This window comes from Patagioenas fasciata, chromosome Z, assembly GCF_037038585.1.
Source record: "Patagioenas fasciata isolate bPatFas1 chromosome Z, bPatFas1.hap1, whole genome shotgun sequence".
Classification (NCBI taxonomy): domain Eukaryota; kingdom Metazoa; phylum Chordata; class Aves; order Columbiformes; family Columbidae; genus Patagioenas; species Patagioenas fasciata.
In genome coordinates, this window is record NC_092560.1 from 2516161 (window position 1) to 2539894 (window position 23734).

The window sequence follows — 23734 nt, forward strand, 5'->3', positions numbered from 1 at the left end:
GGTTTTGATATGAGTCTTAGAAATCCACAGCTAGCATCTATTATCACTTTGTAAAGTACCAATTACTTGCACTGCTAAAATCCCATTTTTACTCTCAGTACCACATTGAATGTAGTGGTTACATATAAAACAGCACAAGATATCAATCAGATTCTTTTAAAATACGAATTTAAATCTTAAGTAATCTTTCCTAAAACATACACCCACTGTCCAACGCAATTCACATCAATGCCTGATATTTCTACAGCAGCACTGATATCATCACTTAAAAGCTGTCAAACACTCAAAGAATGACTGTAAAGGAAGAAATCAACTGGAAAAAATTATATATTTTCTGCATTGTGAGGAAGATCCACTAATAAAAAATATATATATTTATTACTTAAAAAAAAAAATAAAAAATCCTTGTTTTCTTTTACTTCAATTTCCTGAGGCATAACACCTAATCTTGTAATTTCCCAGCACTTGAGAAACCTGGTTCTTTTCTATAGGGAACCCTCAACAGTTTATAAGTGAGCTCGGGCTGTAGAAGGGGGACCTTCAGGGAGGTTGTTTATTTTCTATTTGTTCTAATTCTCCCCCATTGAAAACCTGGAAAACAGGATTTTTCACATAAATAGTTTCAGAAACAGATTTTTTTTTCCTAGCTATGCCAGAGACTTCTCCTACCCCGGTCGATAAGGAGATAAGGATGGTGATCAAAACCAAAACACTAATAAAGCCTGTGACTGTTATTGTTACACAATAACTTAATTTACAAGTACGCAAGCAACACTCTCCATTACTTGTCATTTTAGCTTTCTGCCATGAGGACATGTAATGGCATTATCTAGATGACCACTGCTTCCAAAATAAACCTCTCAGATACACATTTTGCTCTTGGTTTCTTCACAGCACTATAGATTGGCAAAAATATTTCTTCTTTTAATAAAGTTATATTTTGTACTCTCTCTGTGCTGTACACACCTGTAATTTACCATGCAAGAAAACAGTAAATAAAGCTTCATTTCAAAGTTACTTTGAAAAGCCTATAGTCAATTCATATCTTAGAAATTGTAATTTTATGTAGTGAATTACCTCGCAATTTTCCATTTATCTGGCGTGATTCCTGCTTGTCCAGCAAAGCAGTTGAAAGAAATACTCTACAATGCCAGTTGCTGCAGTTCTTTGACCTCTTGATACAGGATCGGTGGTTGATGGTGGTTGGTGGTTGATGATCTTACCTTAATCACCTATATTGATCACCTAAATACACTGATCACAGGTAAAGATGATCGACACTGCTGGACTCTGAGGCAATGTTTGATAATTATCCTCCAGGAGGCCAAGTTTATGATCCAACAGATGTCATGTTCTGAAGGAATTCTTACTTTTCATGGAGATCCTTCACCTCTTACCCAGGTCTATTCTTCGTACTATTTATCTCCTAAAAGAGAGAGTGGGCTGAAATGCAGTGATAACTCAGATGACCATCAACTCAACATTCATGTCAAGTTGAATTGATTTTTCCCATGGGTGAGACAAAATCAGGAATTGCATAAATGCTAGAAAGACAAAAGAAAATATGGTGGGAAATAGATTTTGAAGAGTACATCACTTGTGTATTTGAACGACCAGAAGTAACAGGTACTCAAAATGCTATGGACAGAAAGTCCGTTTCTACCCACCATTGACTAAAAGATCATGTTTCATTTAACTTGTCACCTGCCTGCTCCTGATGATATTTAGGCTTCTAGTTCTTGTTACAGCCCATTATATGCAGAAACGAAGCGGTTTACTATAAATTTCAAAAGCTACAAGCTGTTGCAGACCATCTACGTAACATCTGTATGGATGCATCATGACACCAATATGCTTTCTGCACAGAGTCTTACTTTAATGGGGCATCCACTTACGGGTTTTTTAAAGGTATGGAAAAGGTAGAGAAGTGTCACCCATCACTACCTTTAGCACCGAAGTCAAAGCATAGAAGAAAGACTCCTGATTTCACCTGGACATAGTGTGGGAAGAGGACACATGCACCTCAGTCGCATTCAAAGCTGAGAGAAATTCATAAAAAAAATACATTGGATGCTAGGAATGTTGTGAATGCCACAATTTAAGCGAAACCACGGCTCTGATAATGAGAACAGCTTAAAACTCCAGTCTGGTTGGATTTTTCTTTATAACCTGTAGAAGAAAAGGAAGTTTGTAAAAAACGCTAGAAAAAAGTAGAATAAGACTATTTAATATATGTAGATGCATGTGCTCAATTACACATAATAGTTAAGGCCAAGTGAGTTTTTATTATTACTTCACATAAAAAAAATGAGCTATGACACTAAAGGCAAGAAACTCTGTTTTTTGCTATCTGATGTAAAAGAAAGCACTGAATAAAATGGGAGGGAATAAAAAAATAAGATACTGTGTCAAAACAATGATTTTGTGGTTTTGATGTCAACCTCTTTTTAAAGCAGTGTTACTCCTACTCAGGAGAAGACAATCACATCACAGAAACTCTTTGACAATATTTGTCTACACTTCTGATGCCTTAATCTGCAGTACAACATGCATAATTACTCGTAGCACACAAGCAATTTGCATTACATGTGACAACACAAAAAATTAAACAGTTCCATTAGCCTGTCCCAACTCATCCTGCAGGTCAACTACTATCAGTTGTGATCCCACCTGTTCCTACAGCAAGAGATGAATGTTGGACACTTGGGATCATGATGCCACTGCTGTATCAAGCAAGAGGATGAGGCCCAGCACAAGAAGAGAGAGTTTTTATTCCAACTAAAAGACCTTGGATGACAGCAAAGCTGTCAAAAAAACACCAGCAAGTAAATTAACCTTTTCAGCATGCTCTGGAATACCAAGTTTCCTTTTCCTGCCGAAATCACGCGCACCATGTCTGCAAACCTCCATTTTTTAATAAGAAGAAAACTCATACCTCCTATCAGAAATCTCTCCAATGCAGAAATTCCCAGCAAAGAACAAAGACCATTCTGTGTCCTTGAAACAAGATATTGCTCTGAGTGCAAGTAACTGACATGGGATGCGAGACTGGCAAAATCTAAGAGACAAAAGTAATTAGGTTTTTTATTAAAATATGTTTCTTTGATGTTCAGTTCTATAAAGAATGGTGTGAATGTTTTAATACTGTAATTATCTCTTCCTCCTTCTCTCATGTGTACATCCATGAGATGCACAACCCCATTTGTTTAAGCATCTTGTTGTAACCGCACTGTGGAGGTTGAACTTCAAGGTCTTAGAAATTGGTGACTTGCTTCTTTTGGTTGGATTTGGATCAAAACCCTTGTAATCAGTTCAGAACTAAAAACTCCCATGGCTGAATTGGGAAAAGCATTATTCCCTCCCTCCAACACATTTGAACTACCGCTGGCCTTAAGATCTTTTCAGCCAGACATGAATACGGAGATGGATGTTGTTGTTATTCCTCACCGTCAAGATAAACTTTGAGCAAGAATTCTGTATTTGGTCTCCCTTCCTGTTTTCGAGCAACTATTGAAAATAAACAAAACATTTAGAAGCAATTTAATTTCCTTGCTTTTAACTTCTTCCCTTCTTTTTTTCACATATTGATTTCAAATGTTTCCTGTATTTCTACACTTCTGCCTGGTTGTATTTTTTTTTTATTTTCTTGTGCTTCTCCACGTCTTTTCTAACACTTCCCATCTTCCAGTTCCCTTTCAATTTCTTTTCTGTCTATTAGCTTTTTTTCTCTAACTCACACCATTTCCCAAGGCACCAGCTCTACACTCTCTGTTCTTCTAATTTTTATTTTACCCTCTCAATACTTCACTCTCTTTTCCCAGATTTCTCCTCCTCTCCTGTAGGATAATGTATAAGAAATATTTATTTTTAATGCCATACAGCAGAGAACATCCTTCGAGAGGCAAAGATAATGTAAGTTTATATGCAAATAGGAAAGCTGGGACAGAGATGAAATTAAAGTAACTCAGTATGTGGGTGAATCAGAAAAATTTTAAGGTTTCATTCTTTTTCATTATGCTTTGAAACTTTTTTTTTGGTGAGTTTCTTCTTCGTTCACTTCTTCATTGTTTTTAAATTTATTTATACCTTTTTTTTTTTTTTTTTTTACAGAAATTCTCATCTCTTGACCATTTTCCTGGAACCAAAATACACCAGCAAAGAAATCTCAGCCTTCTGTACACAAAACCCCAAGTCAAAATGGAAGGGAGAAAAACTGTCTTTAAAAAAAAGGGAAACTTAAAATATTATGGAGTGAGTGAGCTCTCGTGGAAGGAAGCTGAGCTTACAGTTATATACTAATGTTTTTCATACTTCCTTCCTTCCTTCCTTCCTTCCTTCCTTCCTTCCTTCCTTCCTTCCTTCCTTCCTTCCTTCCTTCCTTCCTTCCTTCCTTCCTTCCTCCCTTCCTCCCTTCCTCCCTTCCTCCCTTCCTCCCTTCCTCCCTTCCTCCCTTCCTCCCTTCCTTCCTTCCTTCCTTCCTTCCTTCCTTCCTTCCTTCCTTCCTTCCTTCCTTCTCTCCTTCTTTCCTCCTTTCTTTCCTCCTTTCTTTCCTCCTTTCTTTCCTTTCTTTCCTTCTTCCTTTCTTTCTTCCTTTCCTTCTTTCTTTCCTTCTTCCTTTCTTTCTTTCCTTCTTCCTTTCTTTCTTTCCTTCTTCCTTTCTTCCTTTCTTCCTTCCTTCCTTTCTTCCTTCCTTTCTTCCTTTCTTCCTTTCTTCCTTTCTTCCTTCCTTTCTTCCTTTCTTCCTTTCTTCCTTTCTTCCTTCCTTTCTTCCTTTCTTCCTTTCTTCCTTTCTTCCTGCCTTTCTGCCTTTCTGCCTTTCTACCTTTCTGCCTTTCTTGCCTTTCTTGCCTTTCTTTCTCCCTGCTTTATCCTTAGTGAAATTAGGAATGGCAGAAAAGAAAAAATTGTCTGCCCTGAAGAAACCATGGATAATCTCAGATAGCATATCCAAACTAAATTACTCTTCTTATTGTTTACCAAACATTAAAGGCAACATTGAACAAATTCTAATGGATGAACAACAAACGTACAAATGGACAAAATTACAGGTATTAAATTTTTCTTCAAGAGAGAAGTTAGATCTTTACGACTCTGGGAGAATGCAGGAAATGTATTTTACAGAAAATATAAAAACTACATCATCAAATCATTGTAGAATCTGAAAGTTCAGAGAAACAGAAATTTCAAACCCCCTGACACTACTACTTGAACTATTCCTTAGAGTCCTACTAGCACGACTAGTTGCAAATCCACACCGGCACATTTTTCTCGAGTAGCTGAGGTTTTTCTGTCATGGTTCTTCGTTGCAATTACTGAGCTTGTGAACAAAATTTTATGAGCAGATATTTATCAATTAAATTGTTACTTTAAGCAACAAAAATCAGAACATTCATACTTAGGACCAGTGTTCCATCTCTAACTCATAAATATGTGACGGCATTTCAATAAGTGTGGCATTCAGAGTCACCCATTTTAATATTTCAGCAAAACAAGCCAGTTTTTAATTGGCAACTAGAAGTTTGACTGAAGCTTTAACTTGATCTCTCAGTGAGACTTATAGCCCATTTTTTTCTATCTGTTTTTGGTGTTGTATTTTTTTTTTTTTGCTTGTTTGTTTTGTTTTGTTTTGTTTTGTTTTGTTTTAATTTTGGTACACACAAGTGGAAAGTGACCAAAACGTGGGAGGCAGTCAAAGATGGTGAAAACTACAGTAATCCAAATTTCTAATGTTATTTTATAACTATTTTACATCTGGAATGAATGAATGAAGTTAAGGATGTTTCTCTGTGACCTGGCATTAACTTAGTACAAGGACAATGGCCCGCGATTTGTGAAGCGCATGGGTTCAATGGTTTCTTTAGGTACTTAAAGTACTTTAAACACCTGTCTTGAAAAACGCTAATAATAAACCATTCATTCAAGACACATAGGATACTTATGCATGTATAGTGATGTATGTAAATGATAGCAGAATAAGGGAAGCGTAATCTGATTTATCTTGCAATCTTAACTCAGTTGCCTTCAGTAACCCTAACTCCAGAGGAACAAATGGGAGTAGTGGAAAATCAATCCTGTATATGGTCTTTTGCAGTAAACAAATACCCTGTGACAAACCAAGGTAGGCTAGAAGGGGGTAAGATTATTTCATAGGGATGAATTTTAGCATGACAGCCACTTTTCCATCTGTTTTCCTTTCCAATTTTGTGTCTGGATGGAGTGAAACTGCATGGGCTAGTTTTAAAATTGTCCTTAGTCCCAGTTGGTGGGATTATCCTATGATATTTGCTTATTAAAAAAAATAATAATAATTGGAAGGGTGATAATAGGAACTTCAGAAATTAAAAAAAATAAACAACATGTCCTAAAAGTAATTTTCATATTTCATAAATAATAACTTGGGTGCTTGCAAAGAAACCTTTCATGTATGTGTAGCACGTGATGGGTGTATTCTTCCATATTCCAAGTAAAAGGATTATACAAATGATTTAGCTACAAAATTATTTTGCAAAAAATTGCAAAGATTAAAGATCATTTCACCTACACAGCTGCCATCTCATTTAAATGTGCATCCAATCTACAGTAATTATGAACACACACACACGCACACACGCACACAAACACTGTAACTATCTACTATACTAGATTGAAAAAAGATCCCTTACAAATGAAATCTTTACACGCTTCTGTGAGAAGCTACAAGACTGAATAAAAGGTTCCATCAGGGTGTATTGTTTCAGCTTTCAGAGTGGGTAGTAAATCCTGACAAATACTTTTCTTCATAAGAGGAAGAAATAAGTGAAATTAATTCAGTTTTTAACATTTATTTCAGCAAAGATGACAGATTTCTGTACGTCGACATCAACCCACTTTCACTATGCACAGGATGACCTTCAATTGAACTGCGGAAAGTAAATGGCAGGAAAGTTTCCTGAAAAAGTTTAGTGAGGATATAAGAGATTAATGAACATATTTGTGTTGGACACTCTCCCCTGTATAGCATATTCAGAGTGATAGAATCATGTTATTTATTGTATTTTTCAGATCATTTGCAATGTTAATTTATATGAGTTTGATATCGCTTTTGTCTTTTAGTTGTGTGTTATTCTGAGAAATCCCTGGGGAAGGAAAGGATTTATATGCTTTGTGTACACATTCTGCAGACTAAGCACTCTGGCATAATTATTTTTGGCACTCACTAACTGATTAAAACATCCAATTTAACTCATGATCAGTAAGATTAAACCTTTTTAATATACCTCAAAAGTAAATTATCATTTGCTACTCAAACATCCCTTTCTGCACATGTCCCCAATAAAGCTGTTCTTTTTTTCGTTAATGTACCTTTTAACGAGGATTCCCTTTTATTCCTTCCTCTGGGCAAAACTGCCTTATCCTTTATAGAGAGGTAGGAACAAAGATGAGATGGAAGCTGACTGTGCTACTACATGGGTTTCTAATGTCATACCAATTATAAGTCACTCTTTTGTGTGTGTGTGTGTTTTCTGTACAGACTCAGCTGTTAGAGAAAACACATCCCTGCTTTGTGTTTACTTGATGTACAGATAAATGTCAGCAGCTAGGAGGAAATAATATTTGAAAAAAAATAATTTGCATGACTCAGAATAAAATTGTGCAGGCTCTTATTTCATTTGGCAATAGCTGGTTTTGGTGGCTTTTTTAGAATCTCTTTCTTGGGGTATGTTTCGTTTTAATTTTGCAACAAGGCCCGTTTGGCGGTGCGTTCAAACCATGCTTCACCATTAGAACTTAGAGGGAAGAAATATAGTGACTTCTAAAGAATAAAAACGTCTCTGCAGCCCTGAATTAGGAAGGAAATAGTGTTAGCAGAGTCTAATCCAGTATGGGCACCTAGACAGGCATCACTGAAAATAAGAATTGCTGGAGGTTCCTTGACCACCACAGATCAAGTGCCCTCCTTAGCACGTGAAGTTCAGGACAACCACAGAACAAAGCTCATAAACTTAGCAGAAAATGGTGACTGTGCAGATTTTCCAGCCTGTTAGCCACCTGGATTTTGTATAATTAGCTCATAATAATGTCTATGTGAGTGAAGAAGCCTTGTTTTAAAAAAGCCTGGTCAAACTATCTATTTCTTATGTGATGACAGTAATGTGATGCCACTAATCCAAGCTATTATCACCATATGTCTCTCTGCAGAAGTTGCATCTAACCCATAGCAAAGATGCTTTTGTGATCAATGCTCTTAATATTGCAAAACTCAGGCGGTTGAAGTTGGGCAACAATTCAGAAAATGTTCGATGATCTGGAATAAGCCAACATAAAATTAAGCTCCGACTTTAAAGCTAGCTGCCGTATCTGTTCCCCTAATTTGTCTTCCCATACAGAAAAATGTTGTCACAGAAGCAAGCCATCATCAGGGTTTAGAAACTCTGAAAAATAACTCTGAGTGTCTGATGAAACAGAAACAAAACCGAAGGCAACAGCTTCAGAGAAGGCAGCTCCAGGCAGCTCTCCATGCCAAGTCAAGTTCATTGGGGGGCTGCACCCTTGGCAGTGCCGCAGTACTCCGTTTCCCTCTGATTTAACACATTATTTTAAGTGCAGGAAGAAAAGTCAAGATTGGACACAGAAGGAGATAATTGCTTTTGGCCTGTTGTAGGTAAGTTTACATGTAGAGGTGCCTTCTGGTCTAGTTGCTGAAGGGGAAACAAGTACAAATGTCTCGGCCTTGGCTGTTAGGGTCTGATTATAAGCACTGTGCTAGAGAATTCATGGATTATTCATGTGTAATTACAGATAGCTATTGTGCTCTTTTAAATCATCCCTATGGCCCATTATGGCCCATAACAACTGAAATAGCAATTGTCATAGTAAGGTTTGGGCTCTGTCATAGAGTGTAGGCTCTAATCAATAATGATGAATGGCAAAATTTAGCATCAAGCAGGAGAAAGTCTAGTTGCCTCCCGCCATAAATCTGCACAAATACCAAGCCGTGCAGCTGCTGGATCTGGAAATTTAAAAGGCAACACTCTCCCTCCACCCCCTACACACGCACCTCTATAAAAGTTGAAAAAGGAGAAATGTGCAATATGTCAATTCTAATAATCCACATGCTGTTAAGACACTTTCCTATTTATTCAAAGCGGGGTGAACCCTAGGTTGTTTTCAAGGTCAATTCCAGGTGAAAGGGGGGTCATCTGGAGGCCACCTCGGCTCCCATGCAGGTCAATAACGCCTCCTCGCTGCCCCAGAAGACAAGCTGCTCACACCCAATCAATCCACCAACGCTGCCGCTGCACCCAGCGTAATGAACAGTGAATAAATGTAGCCTATCATCACAAAACATGCTTTTTAAGTACCTTCCCTTTTCATGTAAAACCTCTCGCTGTCAAATTCTACATTCACTCATCCAGCAGTGAGTAGCAAAAGTGAGAAATCAGGCTCTCATTGGGGTTGGTAAAAGGTCATTGCTGACAGACACGGAGGTTAAACTGCCGAGTTAAAATACTGTTCATTACCCACTGCAGCTTTTTGCTAACTACACTTCTTTGTGTTACAGTCAAGCAGTACATCAATATGCCCCTCCTCCTAATTCATTAGCAATTGTTGAATTGTACAGAAGGGGGAAAAAGAAGGATTGATCTTTTATATGTGTTTCTTTTTTTTTTTCTCTTCCATGTCAGATACTTTTACATCTTTATCCACTCAGTATTAAATACTCTGCTTGCAGACTATGCTCTCTGCTTGTGATGAACAGTCATCATTATGGGTGCAATTCCTGCAGGCAGAGACGGCCAGTTCATCTGAAACCCCAAAGGTTTGGGGCTGCTCACTCAATAGTTTATTTTCTCTTACCCTTTTTACTAATTGCCCTTTGTATAGTGGCATCTGGATATCAATAAGCTTGAAATTTTGCACTGCGACTATATGTCATGTTGAAACATGTTTGAAGTACAAATCAAAGAACAAATTATTCTCCTGCAGGTGAAGTAAAAATGGTTAAAACCAGACATAACGTGCTAGATTGATATCTAGCTTAGATAAAATGCTTATGACCAGTTCATGCTGACTGGGTTAGATCTTTATCAAACACTATCCTCAGTGCAGATCTCAAGACACTCCCTAATCTAATATTTTATTAAGAAATGTTTAATGTCTGCATTTTTTCCACGATTAAAGAATTTTGATGTATCCAAAAGAGCCATTTAGAGCAGCAAGGAATCATTGGAGTTCAAATGGAAACAGCAGCGAAGGTTTCATTTGTACCAAAGGCAGAGATACAGTGGGAATTCTTAACAGTTGAGACCAATTTCCCAAAATGAAATTCCATTCTTTGATTAATTAATAAGTAGATGGGATTCCCTTTATTGAAATGCAAAGCTTTTGTATTTAAAGATAGCCATCTTAAAAAAATAATCTCACAGAGCAATAGAAAAATTATCTCTAATCATGAATAAAATAAAGGTTTATTTACATGCACAGTACAACAATAATTTGGCTCAACAAATTACCATTATCTATTTAAATCTTTAAAAAATGCATTCAGAGATTTCTTCAGGAAAATATATCTCTTTTTTTTTTTTTCCTCCTGTATGCTTTCTCTCTCAGTGGGACTGAAAATAAAATGTTATGACTTAAATCACAAGAGGCTAACATCATTTTTAGCAACAAGGGCTGCATAATTTCAAGACTATGAGTGAGTGGCTGACTTTAACTAAAATGTTTCAGTTCTGTGCGTATATAGGTACATAAATAATTCAGAATTAATCCCTGCAGAGGGGACAATGGGAATCGTAAATTATCCATGTGCCGTCCTCAACATTAGAGGCAATGAACCTATAGTAACAAACTATGAGTGTTACTCATTACATACATTTCACAGACACCTTAACCTTTTGAATATTAATTTCCCTTTGCAGCTTGTAGCTAGGCGGCATAATTTTTTTCCCTTTCCTTTCCTGCTTCTTTCTGTGCCTTCATTCTTTTTTCCTCTCTCTCTTTTTAACCTTTCCTGAACAACATATCAGTTAAGCTATTGAGTGGGTTGTGAATACTGAAGGAATATTGATTCTTCTTCTAACTAAATAGTTACTGGAAAGCATTTTTTTAAAAGCTAGATTGTTGTTTCAGTAATATTACATGCAGCACTTCATGTACTCAGAGATTAGGTATGTGTGAAATACTGGCTTGGATATTTGATGCAGTCTGATGCATGTAAATCCATGGCTCATGGCTACCTTTAAACACCAGGAATGCTTTGGAACCCTTACCATTTTCTGATGCCAATAAATGTCACAAACATTTTATGACATCTAAGCTTCCTAAGTTTTCCATTAAAAAGGTGAAAAGCATATTTCATCAGAATCCAAGAGAGGCCACAGTAATATATCCTTTACCTAACATTTTTTCTCTGAAAACTAAGTGATAGGGTATTTCGATTTTGTTTTGGTTGGTTGCATTTTTTTAAACTCTAAATATGTCACATAAAAATATAGATTTTTTTTTTCTGAAAACTATATTCAAAGGGAGTCATTAAGTAACTCATCACAAAATATTGCATCTCTGTCAGAGTCATGAAAACATAAGAAATGCATTTTCTTTGGAAGTATTTTTCCAGAGAAGAGGATTTCAGGAACAGCACTGAAACCATACTTAAAAGCTTTAATACTAAAACCATACTTAGAGGCTTTTAAACACACAAGAGGAGTCAATGGGAGGTTATGTGCAGTATGCAGCAATTATGAAACAAATTATACAGACACTTGCACATTTCAGGTTTCGCAGAAATTATACCCTGACTGTTCCGTAAACCCTTACTTCTCTTAGGAAACTCTACTGGGGCTTTTCATAAGAGGGTTTAGAGGATCAATATCCATTTGGAAAGCTCATGATGCTATTTCTGTTAAAAAGTGGAACAGAACAATACTGTCAGGATGCTAATCCCCTGATTTCAAGGGGACTTTATTCACATGAATAAGGGTTGCAAGTTCAGGTTAAGGTCTGTTAGATGATCACTTTTCATTCTTCTACTTTCTGTGTATATTCATATATTATTCTGTAAGCATTTAAAGCTTCTTTCACAGGCACAGGAATACTGGGACTGGGTAGATGTTTGATCTGACTCAGTAAAGGGTAGTAACACCAATTTTCTGCCAGGTGCATGCAGAGATTTGCTGTGAGTTCAAGTTATCTCCATGATACCATGGTATGAAGAAAGCAGAAGTTCTGATGTCTCGGTTCGTGTGATTTTTAAAAATTGTTATCTTTTTCTTTTTGTCTGTGGGTCCCTTCCTCCTGTCTTTGCTTCTCCAGATCCGACACCATTTCCTAACACCATACAGAACGAAACTGAGATATGCTTAGTATAAGATCTACCTGTCTGTGATTTGTCCATCTTCAAGCTTCATAAGTCCCTTTACAGCAAGATTGACCAGAGATATCCAGTATTTTCATGTGTGTCTGAAGAGCCACTTAGCTTCATGACCCCAGATTCACAGCGAGATGTCCTCATAGTTTGGGTGGGACTCATACACAGCTCATCACTTTAATAATCCTATGATTAAAACTCTCTTACATTGTCATCAACATTTCTCGTACAAGGTTTTGTAGGTTCTGCTTTTTATTCTGTAATCTTGGGACTGGGTTCTTTTATATATGGAAACTGCTCCAGTTTTTCACCACTCTTATCCAGGTTGTAGTACTAAAGAATCGTATTTCTTGAAGTCCGTAGAACTATTCACTTTGAAATATGGAACAATCCATTTTTTTACTGGGGAAACCTGCTTTCTCTGATTCCTTACAAGCCACACATAGAGTGGATTCTTCCTCTTCTTGTTTTTATTAACTTAATACTGCATTAAAATGCATGTATCATAACATCATACATGCATTAGGAAATGCCAGCACACAAGAGTATTTTTGTGCCTAGCAAGGAAGATATCTGTAAACTGATTTAGCTTTTTAAATTATTTGAGCATAAACAATTCAGATGCAAAGATTCTCTGTGATGGCAAAATATGAAATAAATTGTTGTCTTGTCACCATGTGAAATTCCATTGAAAACCCCAATTTATGCCATTTATTGGAAGACAAGCACTTATTTCTTTCACTGTCTTCAGAAAAAAATACATCATAGAATATTCTGAGTTAGAAATCATGCTAACCACAATATCAAGCATGTTTCCAGGCAGAAAATATGAGTATAAAGTGTTCACAAAAAAACGGTTGTGTGGTTATGTTAAGAAGAAATGAAAAAAAAAAGGCGCAAAATAAATATTCAAGTGTAGAATTTATGTTAAATGAACTTGCAATAATTGTGTGCTAAAAAAATAAATCATGTTAACCCACTTGACTGAGACTTACATGGTTTCTCTTCTTAGAGAAAGAAACCTCATAAACCACAGCCCAATTATTCAATTTCCCTTACTAATTATGGAAACTACTCATTTCTTGGCCTGAAGCACTAGATGATGTATCTCTGAAGGGCAACACAAGATTTATCATAATCTGTGCCTCTCTTTATTTAATGAGAATAAAAATAAATACTTCAGAACTTCCAGTGTTACAGGTAACTTTGGATTCTAGGTTCAATTTGATTGATGCGTTCTCTTATACTGAATATTAAAACTAACTCAAAACATTTTCAGCTGTAAGATGCTTGTGAAGATTAGGTTATTCACTGAATGCAACAAAGCCCAAGTAGAGAGAAAGAACACATTTTTCACTAGATCTAACAAGGCTACAAACTGTCCCCTACCGCACACCAAGACCCACTTTGATTATCACAACGTGGAGGTGTTACCTGCCATGATCCATTTGAAGAAAGCATTTAAACACAACTCCATCACAGCATGTAAGTGTGTGTTTCATCTGATTTCATGCGTACTCCAGGGTTGTCCTGAGCCACAGGTGGCTAAAAAGAGGTGGGCAATGCCAAGGAAGATCTGAAGAGCTGACCTGGCGTATGTAAGATAGTTTGGATTCTGCAGTGGCTTCAGAAGGTTATTTTTATTTCTGAAGCAAAGAAGAATCAGATACAAAATTTCACCTTTGGAAGGAGAAAAAAAAAGCTCTTGGAATAGGTTCTTCTATGTCCACCTCTTTCTTTGAGCGAGGCGTGAGAGGTGGGATTCACCTGTCAACAGATATTTCTGCAGCGAGGATGTTTACACTTGTGTGTCTACAATCGCTGAGTAAAGTAATTTCTGTGGCACAACTGACTTACGCTCAAAGTACACAACTAAAACGCATTGCCTGGATTACCTCCTATAAGTACTTGTTTACTTCATTTCTCTCCACTGCTGTAAAAGGAAACTGGTCACAGCTGTCTATGGCTCAAGTTATGCAAGACAAATCCCACACAGGTTGTGCCAGTCTAGACCAAAAAGAATTCACCTGTAGCAGAAGGTATTGCCTTTCAACATCGAATGTTATAGGAAATGGCTTAGTAGACAATAGGCAAAAATCTCATATTCTTTATAGAAAAGTAGTGACCAAGTGCAAAGTTTCACTGACAGCATGCAGTTTTTTTTGCAAACTTTTTATCTGACATTGTACAAGTCCTTTTAAATACATCTCTGTTTTTGTTTTTTTCCCTACACTGTTCCCTACACTTCCCTACTACTGTTCTTGTTATTTTAATCAACTGTTAGTTCTCCTCTCACAAATTTATTTTCTAAGTTTTATCCTACTGTTTAGGAAACGGAGAGCATCATCTGGGGCTCGTCTTCCACCGTTGGATACATTGATTACAACAGGGCAATCGACAGGTGTCTGGGCACTTAAACACTATTATCATAAACACAGCCCTTTTGTTCCTGAAGTACCTCATTCTCTGCTCAGATATAAACATGCCTGTAGTGATTTTTATTTTATTTTATTTTTTTTAAATAAACCAAAGTATGCTTTTATGCCAGCATCAACATGCACTTTCCAAGGAAAATTCTTCTGATTATTGTCAATCTCTCTTAATCATAGCTTCTCTGTGAAGAAACTATGGGTAATGTTCTGGCCAACTTCTGAGGCAAGTCTGACCCAATCATTCTCTTGACAGATGTTAGGATGCAGGATGCCCTAGTTTCTAGAAAGAGCTGGAAAAATCTTCTAAACATCAAGTCAGGTGAATGACATGATCGTTGTTAAGGGGAACGTTTTGGGAGTTCGTACCACCTACCCCTACATGCAAAAGGAAAACAAACACCCCCCCCCCCACAAAATCCCCTCTAAAACACTCTTGGAAGAGAGAAAAAAAAAAATTCAACCTTGAACAATAATGAGTGTTAGATTATTATTAAAAGTTAATTTTGTACTAGATATATGTGGGCTGATTCCAATGGGATGAAGTTCAACAAGGCCAAGTGGTGGGTCCTGCACTTTGGCCACAACAACCCCTGCAGTGCTCCAGGCTGGCACAGAGTGGCTGGAGAGCAGTTGGGCAGAAAGGGACCTGGGGTACTAATTGACAGGAAGCTCAACATGAGCCAACAGTGTGCCCAGGTGGCCAAGAAGGCCAATGGTGTCCTGTCCTGTATTCAAATGAGCGTGGTCAGCAGGACAAGGGCAGTGATCCTTCCCCTGTGCTCTGCATTGGGGAGGCCACACCTGGAGTATTGTGTTCAGTTCTGGGCCCCTCAGGTCAGGAAAGAGATTGAAGTGCTGGAGCGGGTCCAGAGAAGAGCAACAAGACTGGGGAAGGGACTTGAACACAAGACCCATGGGGAGAGGCTGAGGGAGCTGGGCTTGTTCAGTCTGGAGAAGAGGAGGCTTAGAGGTGAGCTCAGCACTCTCTAGAACGACCTGAAGGGCAGTTCTAGCCAGGGGGGATTGGGCTCTTCTCCCAGGCAGTCAGCAATAGGACAAGGGGGCATGGGCTTCAACTCTGCCAGGGGAAATTGAGGCTGGAGATGAGAAAGCAATTCTGTGCAGAGAGTGGTCAGCATTGGAATGGCTGCCCAGGGAGGTGCTGGACTCACCGGCCCTGGAGGTTTGTAAACTGAGATTGGCCATGGCACTTAGTGCCGTGATCTGGTCAATGGACTGGAGATGGACCAAGGGTTGGACTGGATGATCTCTGAGGTCTTTTCCAACCCAGTCCATTCTGTGATTCTGTGATTCTGTGACTTAACATTGAAAATGCATGCAGCTGTTTTCAAATCAGAGCAACCTACTCAGACTTCTGAATTTTCCAGTTTTTTTCTGAATTAAAAAACGGCCAATGGCTGCTGGGCACAGACACTGAATCTGCAGGTTTAGACCATCTCTTAGAATAATTAAAGTCTCCAGCTAAATATACAAGTAATCCAAACAGGCGATTTAATTTTGCTAAAAGCTGAAATTAAAATCTATAACATCGAGGAAAACTGGACCTCATTATTTCTCAGCAGCAGAAAGATTTAAAAACTTTAGAATAGGCTCTAAAAATTTGCAAATTAAAGCATAAAAATGGTTCAGTGGGCTATTTTCTGGAAGAACAAGAAACAAGAAAACGAACCCCCTTGAAAGATGTTCCGAAAAAAGGTGAGACAAGTAACTAAACAAAACAAACATATCATCAACAGAATATCCAAATGATTTGACTGATAGATTTTCACATAACCTAAGTATGTAAGTACGTACCTATTAATTCATTATTACATTAATTTACACAGAGTAATACTTTAAACTGGAGATATACATGAAGTAGAGGTTAACAATACCATGTGAGACAAGTAAAGAGCTACGTGCTATTCAGGAGTCAGGATCAAGTTAAATTTCCTCAATTTGCTGGAAAGCAAAGCAAAGTAGCTTGAGATCTGTTTTCAGAAACTGTAAGAGCAAAGGCAAACTCAGGAGTCAACATTATCTCAAAAAAAAAAAAAAAAGAGTTTGTATTCTGAAGCATATCAAAATTGTAACAGGTAATGCATGACGGTTTTTATGCAGTGAGCTAATTAACAAACAAAAAAAAAGTAGCAATTTACACAGATGCCCCGTCAAACACTACAGGGAAGCACAGATGGGGCACCATCAAGTGGCATAAATGCTCTAGTACTCATTTATGAAATCTGTATAATTCTTTTGACCGCATAAAAGCCCACAAAAAAACCCACATTTAAAAATAATGATGGAAATACCATCGCATATTACAAACTGCAAAAATGTACATGTGTGTATCTATAGAAGATGATAAGGCAAGAAGTGGTGTTTAAGTCATGGCCGTTTCATAATCTATGAACTTTAGGAAAAGAAAAACCCACCATAATACAGAGACAAAAGGGTATATTGTGGACAAAAACTAAATATTAGGTCCTTCCAGCTTCAGCTGAATGCAGCTGAGTAAAGATGACTTTTTCAAGAAACCTGTCGGACTTCCAAAGTTTTGGTCACTTGGCACTTTTAAGCTCGTTTCATCTATCTCAGTTCCTTTGTTTTTTCAAACTCCCCTAGCTCATTTTAATTTAATTTCCATGGAGAACCATCTCTGGATTTGTATTTATTTTTGGATCTTTGGTTTTGTTCAAAGAAAATTTTTGTCTCATTTATGACCACAGTTCACTGCATCATCAGAGTTTTCAAAAAAGAGTTTTAGATGGTGAAGCGTAACAACTTTTTAGTTTATTTTTTTTTCCCTTAAGAGTGGTTGCTAAAATGTCATCATCATTTAAATAGAAAAGAATGACATAGCACGTTGTTCTATAGCGCAAAATATCTGGATGCCCTGTTCTCAAAAGCATTTTTGTTTGTTCTTTCCCTCAATGATCAGCAGCAAAAATCAGATGGGTGCAAAAGTCTGTACAAACCCTGAATTAAAGCAAAATTCACAAAACCTTCCTTTCCATCATTTTTATAATAAACTTTGTATTTCTTGAACATACTTCTGAGCCCTCCAGATTGGCAAAAATTGTTGATGCAGAGCTACGAAATGAGCCAAGTGTGTTTTCTATTTTATTAGAGCACACATTAGTAAAATATCTTGCTTTCCCCTTTGTGACAGGAGCAAAGTCCTTTTCCTGAGAGGCTTTTTGTTGGTTTGTTTGCTGCTGTTGAATGATCCTTGGCTGTACAGTGGAAAGGGCATTCCTTTAGGACTTTAAAGGCAAAGTAGAAAAAATGACATAAAAGCCTTGCTTGGATTTGATTGATGCACTCTCATATTTGAAGTTCACTCGCAGCTTTGTGCCAGAAGACCAGGGTCACTCCATCCAGTCCTCTAATGAGACTGTGCATGAACACTTGCAGCTTTGTGGGCCTTGTTTTAATCAGAGATTGAGAAACACTCCTGACTGATAGTCTTCGGGATCAGATCTAAACAGAAAATAACATGCTCGATTTGGCCTCTGAAGGTGGGTTGAGCAAATCTTTGTGATGTATTGGAGCATTTGCTGAGTGCAAGCGCACGTGGTATGGTTCCTATTTCTGTCGGCAAATACAAATTTTTCACTCAGCAGGCATAATCAGAGCTAACTCGAGAGGAGAAATAACAAAAACTCAACAGCCCTTAGCAACTCAGCATGGCATAGAGGGATTTAAGACTTTAGCATTTTATCTCTATCAGTATGAAAATGTATGAGGAAATCTGAACTTTGGAAGTGCAAATAAACACATTTAACACATTATAAACCACCTATTCTGCCAATGATTCCTGGGTCTTTCCTTCTTCTGTTTTCCATTTGCCAGCCTCTTTCTCCTGAAATAATAAAGCTGGTTCATTAATTTGGGTTTAGACTAAAACCAATTTGTTTTGACAGAGATAAGTGAGGAAATGCGCACAATCTATTGTTGGCATCTCTAAAGTGAGAATGGAGACAAAATCACGCTCTCCATTTCATAATGTTTTGCTTTTCTGCAGCTCCTGTTTACTTCCCTACTCTTGGCTGAGAGATGAACCCAATCCAGTGCTTGGGGTTGCTGAGGATATGACAACAGGAAAAACATTTGGTACCCTACCTGTGTCTAATTCAGGCAACTGCATTCTGCAAAAGTAAAATTCGCTCTGTAGTTTTAACTAAAAACATTTGCTTTACCTCCTAGGAACTGCTGTGTCAATGGATGTGGTTTACAATCACTAATATTTCACTGCATGTGGATGTCTGTATATAAATGGAGACTTTGGAAAAGAAAAGAAGGATTTTTTTTTTTACATGGGATAGTAGATGAGTAAGGAAATAGAAACAAAACAAATTCACAAGCTTATATTAACACTGAAAAGCATCTGAAACTCTGGAGATTTAACACAGTAGTTCTTTCTCAACTTGTTTACCTGTCATCCCAAGGTCACTATATTTTCTCTCTGTGTCTCCCTCTTTGTTGTTTAATCTGCATCAGTTGCACCTCTTCCATGTGCTGTTTCCCACACCATGTTATCTTGTGTGCTTACAGCAAACAGAGCTGCACTCCTGAACCGCGTCGCAGGACTGGACATCACAAGATACTGCGCTTGCATTTCGTCATTGTGTGCCCTTTAACACACTCACCTCCCATGAAAATGTGCTAAAAAACACTTCTTCACAAGACCAACAGAACAAGCACGGGTTTCATAGCCAAGCAACCAAACAACAAGAAAAAATGATAAAGAGTTTAAGTTGACCTAAATTTAGAGTGATGTCTCTGGTTTACTCCAGATTTTGTCTCAAAACACAATTTTTGGTAAAGTTGCACCATGTAAGATTTGGAGAGACTGCTTCTGTGTGGGGCAACTTATAGATGTAGAATTAGAAACCAGTCTTGTAATGGGAACTGTACTTAACTATAAAATGACTGAAGAACCTGAAATTAAACTAGAGAATGGCTTTGGATAGACAGATTTACAAGTGCAAAATAGTAGGTTTCCATTTCTCTACCAGAATTTGCAAAGGTTGTACCTGTTAGCAGTGATTTTGATATCGGATGCCAGGTTGTTAGGATCACTATCTATTTTCAGTCCCATTGAGTTTTTTTCTGTTACATTTAGTATGCCACTGCAAAAAAAAAAACAACTTTTACTGAGTATATCTAATTGCTAATCACTCAGTGCTGAAAGCAGCAACCTGTTATGAATCATTCTGTGGGTATTAATAGACAATGAGTTCTTTCACATCTTCTGCTTTAATTCTTCTTCTCTAGATAATATCCCTCCTTTCAATTACAGTGTTTATCTTTTGAAGACAACTAACCCTCCTTCTAATTGCATTATTCCTAGAAACACCTTGCTGTTTCTTTTCCTTCGTACTTTGCAGCTCAATATGAAAAGCAGCGTCCTTAAATCTTTGCTCTTTCATGGTGCACAACACTGATGAAGGAAAGGTTGCTGCTCGGACCATAATTTAGTGTCCACATCAATCTGACCTATGATAGATATGGTAGCCCCATTTTAACTCCTTCACAGAGTTTTCAGCCTCCTGCATTTTATTTCCTATGGGCAGATGCTGCATTTGGGTGGTGGAGAAGCAAACCCCAGCCGAAGGGCAGAAGTTCCCTAAAATGAGACAGTTTGACCATCCAGTCACAGGGTGAGTGGGTCCCTAGTGAAAAATATATCTGAGGACTCAGCCTGGAGACAGGAGAAGTTCAAGCTGGAGGATGAGACCCAAACCAATTTCCAGGTTTTGTTACTTCATTAGCCAGATTTCATCCAAAAAAAGTGCTCTTGTTAGAGCCTGTGTTCATTCAGAGTTGCCATAAATGTAAACCTCAATTTGCAGAACCCAGCATCTTCGTTATATGATATGCTGATTTTCCTTCTTTCATGTAATTTTTCTAACATCAGTTGCACTTACTGTACTCACACATTCTTTGCTTAAATGTTAGTCTTATGTTACATTAAAAAAAAGCAGAATTGTACAGCAAATATTATTAGCAAAAGCAACTGGTTGGGAGGAATTCAGGCTGGCCCTGCACCTTAGAAAAGACTGCAGTTGATTATTTGAGCTACCTAGATTAGTAAAGTGAAAATAAGAGATCAGAGAGAGAAAAAGGTGAAATCTGGTGAAGCATGGATGAATATTGATTTGAAAAGAGCTCTTACATTCCGCAGTTACTAACCTCTTATTTGTCTTCTCCCTCTTCCTGAAGTATATTTACTGCTATATGTGGTCTTTCCTCGAGCGTCACAGAGAAGCAATACACGTCTGGCTCAGATAATAAAGGATATGAGAATAATAAAAGGGTCTTGTCTAAAGAGAAATTAGTGTGCTTGAAGATACAGGGTCAAATTCCTCTATTAATTTCGGCAGTGAAGTTTTACTGAAAATCAGTAGGGATACAGTAAAAAAAAAAAAAAACAGAAGAAAATGTGCTCTTAAAATCTGGCTGGGGTCCATGTGGTGTGTAACTGGTGGACATGCTTCTCTTTTGGATCCAATCACTTTTAATTTTCTAAAATCAAGCAAATTATTGAGACTTACTGTAATGCCTGCCTGTAATAATACAACACATCATATATTAGTATCCTCAAAACTCTTTTTTTGTACCATCAAAGTACATCTGCAAATAAAAATGAGATACCCAACTTATACAACAACATGATAAGATCAAATTAAAATCGTAGCATTCTTTCTCTCTGAAGGAACATCCTGCTCAGAAAAAGGCTCATGAAAGTTCAAGACGGAAAATTTTACAATAATGTATAATTGAACCACTGTCTTTCTAAGCTCTTGAGTTCATTGTTTGGATTTACAGTAAAGAATGATATTTCAGACCTTTCACATTTTTAGAATGTATTATAACAATTTTGAGTATAAGAGAGATGAATATTAATATATTTAAAGTAAGGCAATGGCTACAATTCTTCATCAGGTATGTAAAGATCTATATGGCACGTGATACAATAAGGTGTCATAAATAAGTTAATTTATAATCAGAAGGCATTTATTTAAATACAGCAGCACAGTAATATTTTCTGTGTATCTACAGTTGAAGGGAAGCTGCGATTAGAGTCACCATAAGGAGGAGTCTTCAGGGGCAAAAGCCTAAAATAATGAAAGTATCTACCTCTTATGCACAGCAAAAATAGAGGGAAAATAATTTACAGAGTCTTTTGGAACACATAATCACCTGTGTTAGGTAACTAGAAACAAATATATATTACCTAATTTCTGCTGGTACCTTTCAGCTAATCAGGAGCATTACTTTCTTTAGTAACTTCAGATAAAATCAGCATCCCACTCACAATAATAAACAACCTGGAAAATAAACAAAATGTGACTTGTTGTTATATTTTCTTTTACTTAATTCAGCTATATTTGGGCTCCATATCTGTGGTTTGAACACATCCTTGTGAGGGCAACAGCAAGTTATGGACCAGACACACCATGGCCAAGCAGCTCATGTACTCACATCCACCTTTTGTCATCATTTTGGAACCTGTTAGAAATATTATATTCTTTCTTTAAAAAACAATTCCTGGTAGCAGATGATTGGATGTACAGCTCCACATCCTGATAACAGCATTTCAGAGACTTTCTGGGATATTTTACTACATTACCCAAATTAGGAGTGGGCAGCAAAATACCTGTGAGTTTGTGTAAGTAAAATATAGACAGTTTGAACTTGTCATTACTTCCTTTAGGAAAGAGACATAATTTGGAAAGAAAATGAATTATTGACATGTTTTCATTTCAATAGATAGAAGTAAAAACCTGAAATCTTTTAAAATGAAAAACCATATGATGAAATTATAACAAAGTTAGTAAAAATATGCAGTGCATTCATATTTCATTATTGCAGTAAATTATGTGCAGATACCCTGTGAAAGCCAGCAAAACTAAAAATTAAGGGTATATGAAAGTACAATACATGAAACAGGCACAAAGTCATCAGAACATAGGAAGCAGAGGGTGAAAAGGAACATGCTTTCCACTCTTAGACAAGCATCAGTTATAAATAACTGGTCTCCAAACACAAATGTTTATGAATCAAAGAAAGAAAGAAAAAAAAAATAATAAAAGAAAAGAAAAACAAAGGTCTAACTGCCATGTAAACTCATTTTAAATGTCATGTCTTATTAGAACCCAATAAGTGGAATGTCTGTTTTCCTCCTTTGGTTGAGCCATCAAATTTGTCAAAATTTTATGATAATTCATTCCATCACTCCTCAGACATTTAAATGACAGACAGTCCTTAGGAAAAAAAAAAAAATAAAAATCCCTGTAATCCTGCTCTTCATGTTAAACTGCCTCCAGAGAGAGGTTTTTAAAATATACCACATCATGGTAGGAGCAGAGCCCTAAACTTCTCAATTCTACTTATGATTTGCTGCCTTTTTGGAAAATGACAATAAATTGGCTCTCTACAATTCTTGACCTCTTGACTTCTGAACCATGGCTGTCCATGCCTTAACTTTGCTTGTTTAAGTCAGCAGCTATCGTATCACTCTGATCCTCTCCCAGAGGGTCTGGAGATTTAACTCTCCTGAACGGTTAAGCTCCCCCTCTAGTGTTCACTGCTCATCACATTATTCCTTCAAGAAGAAGGGATGAGACATGTCACTTTATAACTTCTCGCAGAGACGGTTTCTGCTCATTTATAGCTTAAGAGCATAATGGCAGTGGCAAGAAGATTAAAAGGTAAATAGAGCCCTTTAAATGTGTTTTAATTTGGCTTATTTCAGCTAACTTTGTAAGAACAGGCAGAAAACAGCGAGGAATATTCTAATTTGAAATTGTTGCAAAACAATGCCTGATCTTTCAAAAAATAACTAGGGGCATGCAGAGTATCTGAAACAGTCAGTGTTTGGAAGGCAAACAATAGTAGAGCATTATCCCTGGGAAAGCATCAATTTGTACATAGTTGAGTAAGT

General features: G+C 37.2%; 1 long non-coding RNA gene across 2 annotated transcripts; it reads right to left on the reverse strand.

Annotated features, from left to right (window-relative positions):
• Positions 1-1561: 1561 nt before the first annotated feature.
• Positions 1562-21137, reverse strand: LOC139826419 (uncharacterized). 2 transcript variants are annotated; one of them, XR_011736462.1, is made up of 3 exons: positions 20980-21137; positions 2936-3058; positions 1562-2169 (listed from the first exon to the last, which is right to left on the reverse strand). It is a non-coding gene; the product is annotated as an uncharacterized lncRNA (long non-coding RNA). The 2 variants fall into 2 exon arrangements; XR_011736461.1 differs by lacking the exons at positions 1562-2169; positions 2936-3058 and adding exons at positions 15772-18264; positions 19821-19916.
• Between the last annotated feature and the right edge of the window lie 2597 nt (positions 21138-23734).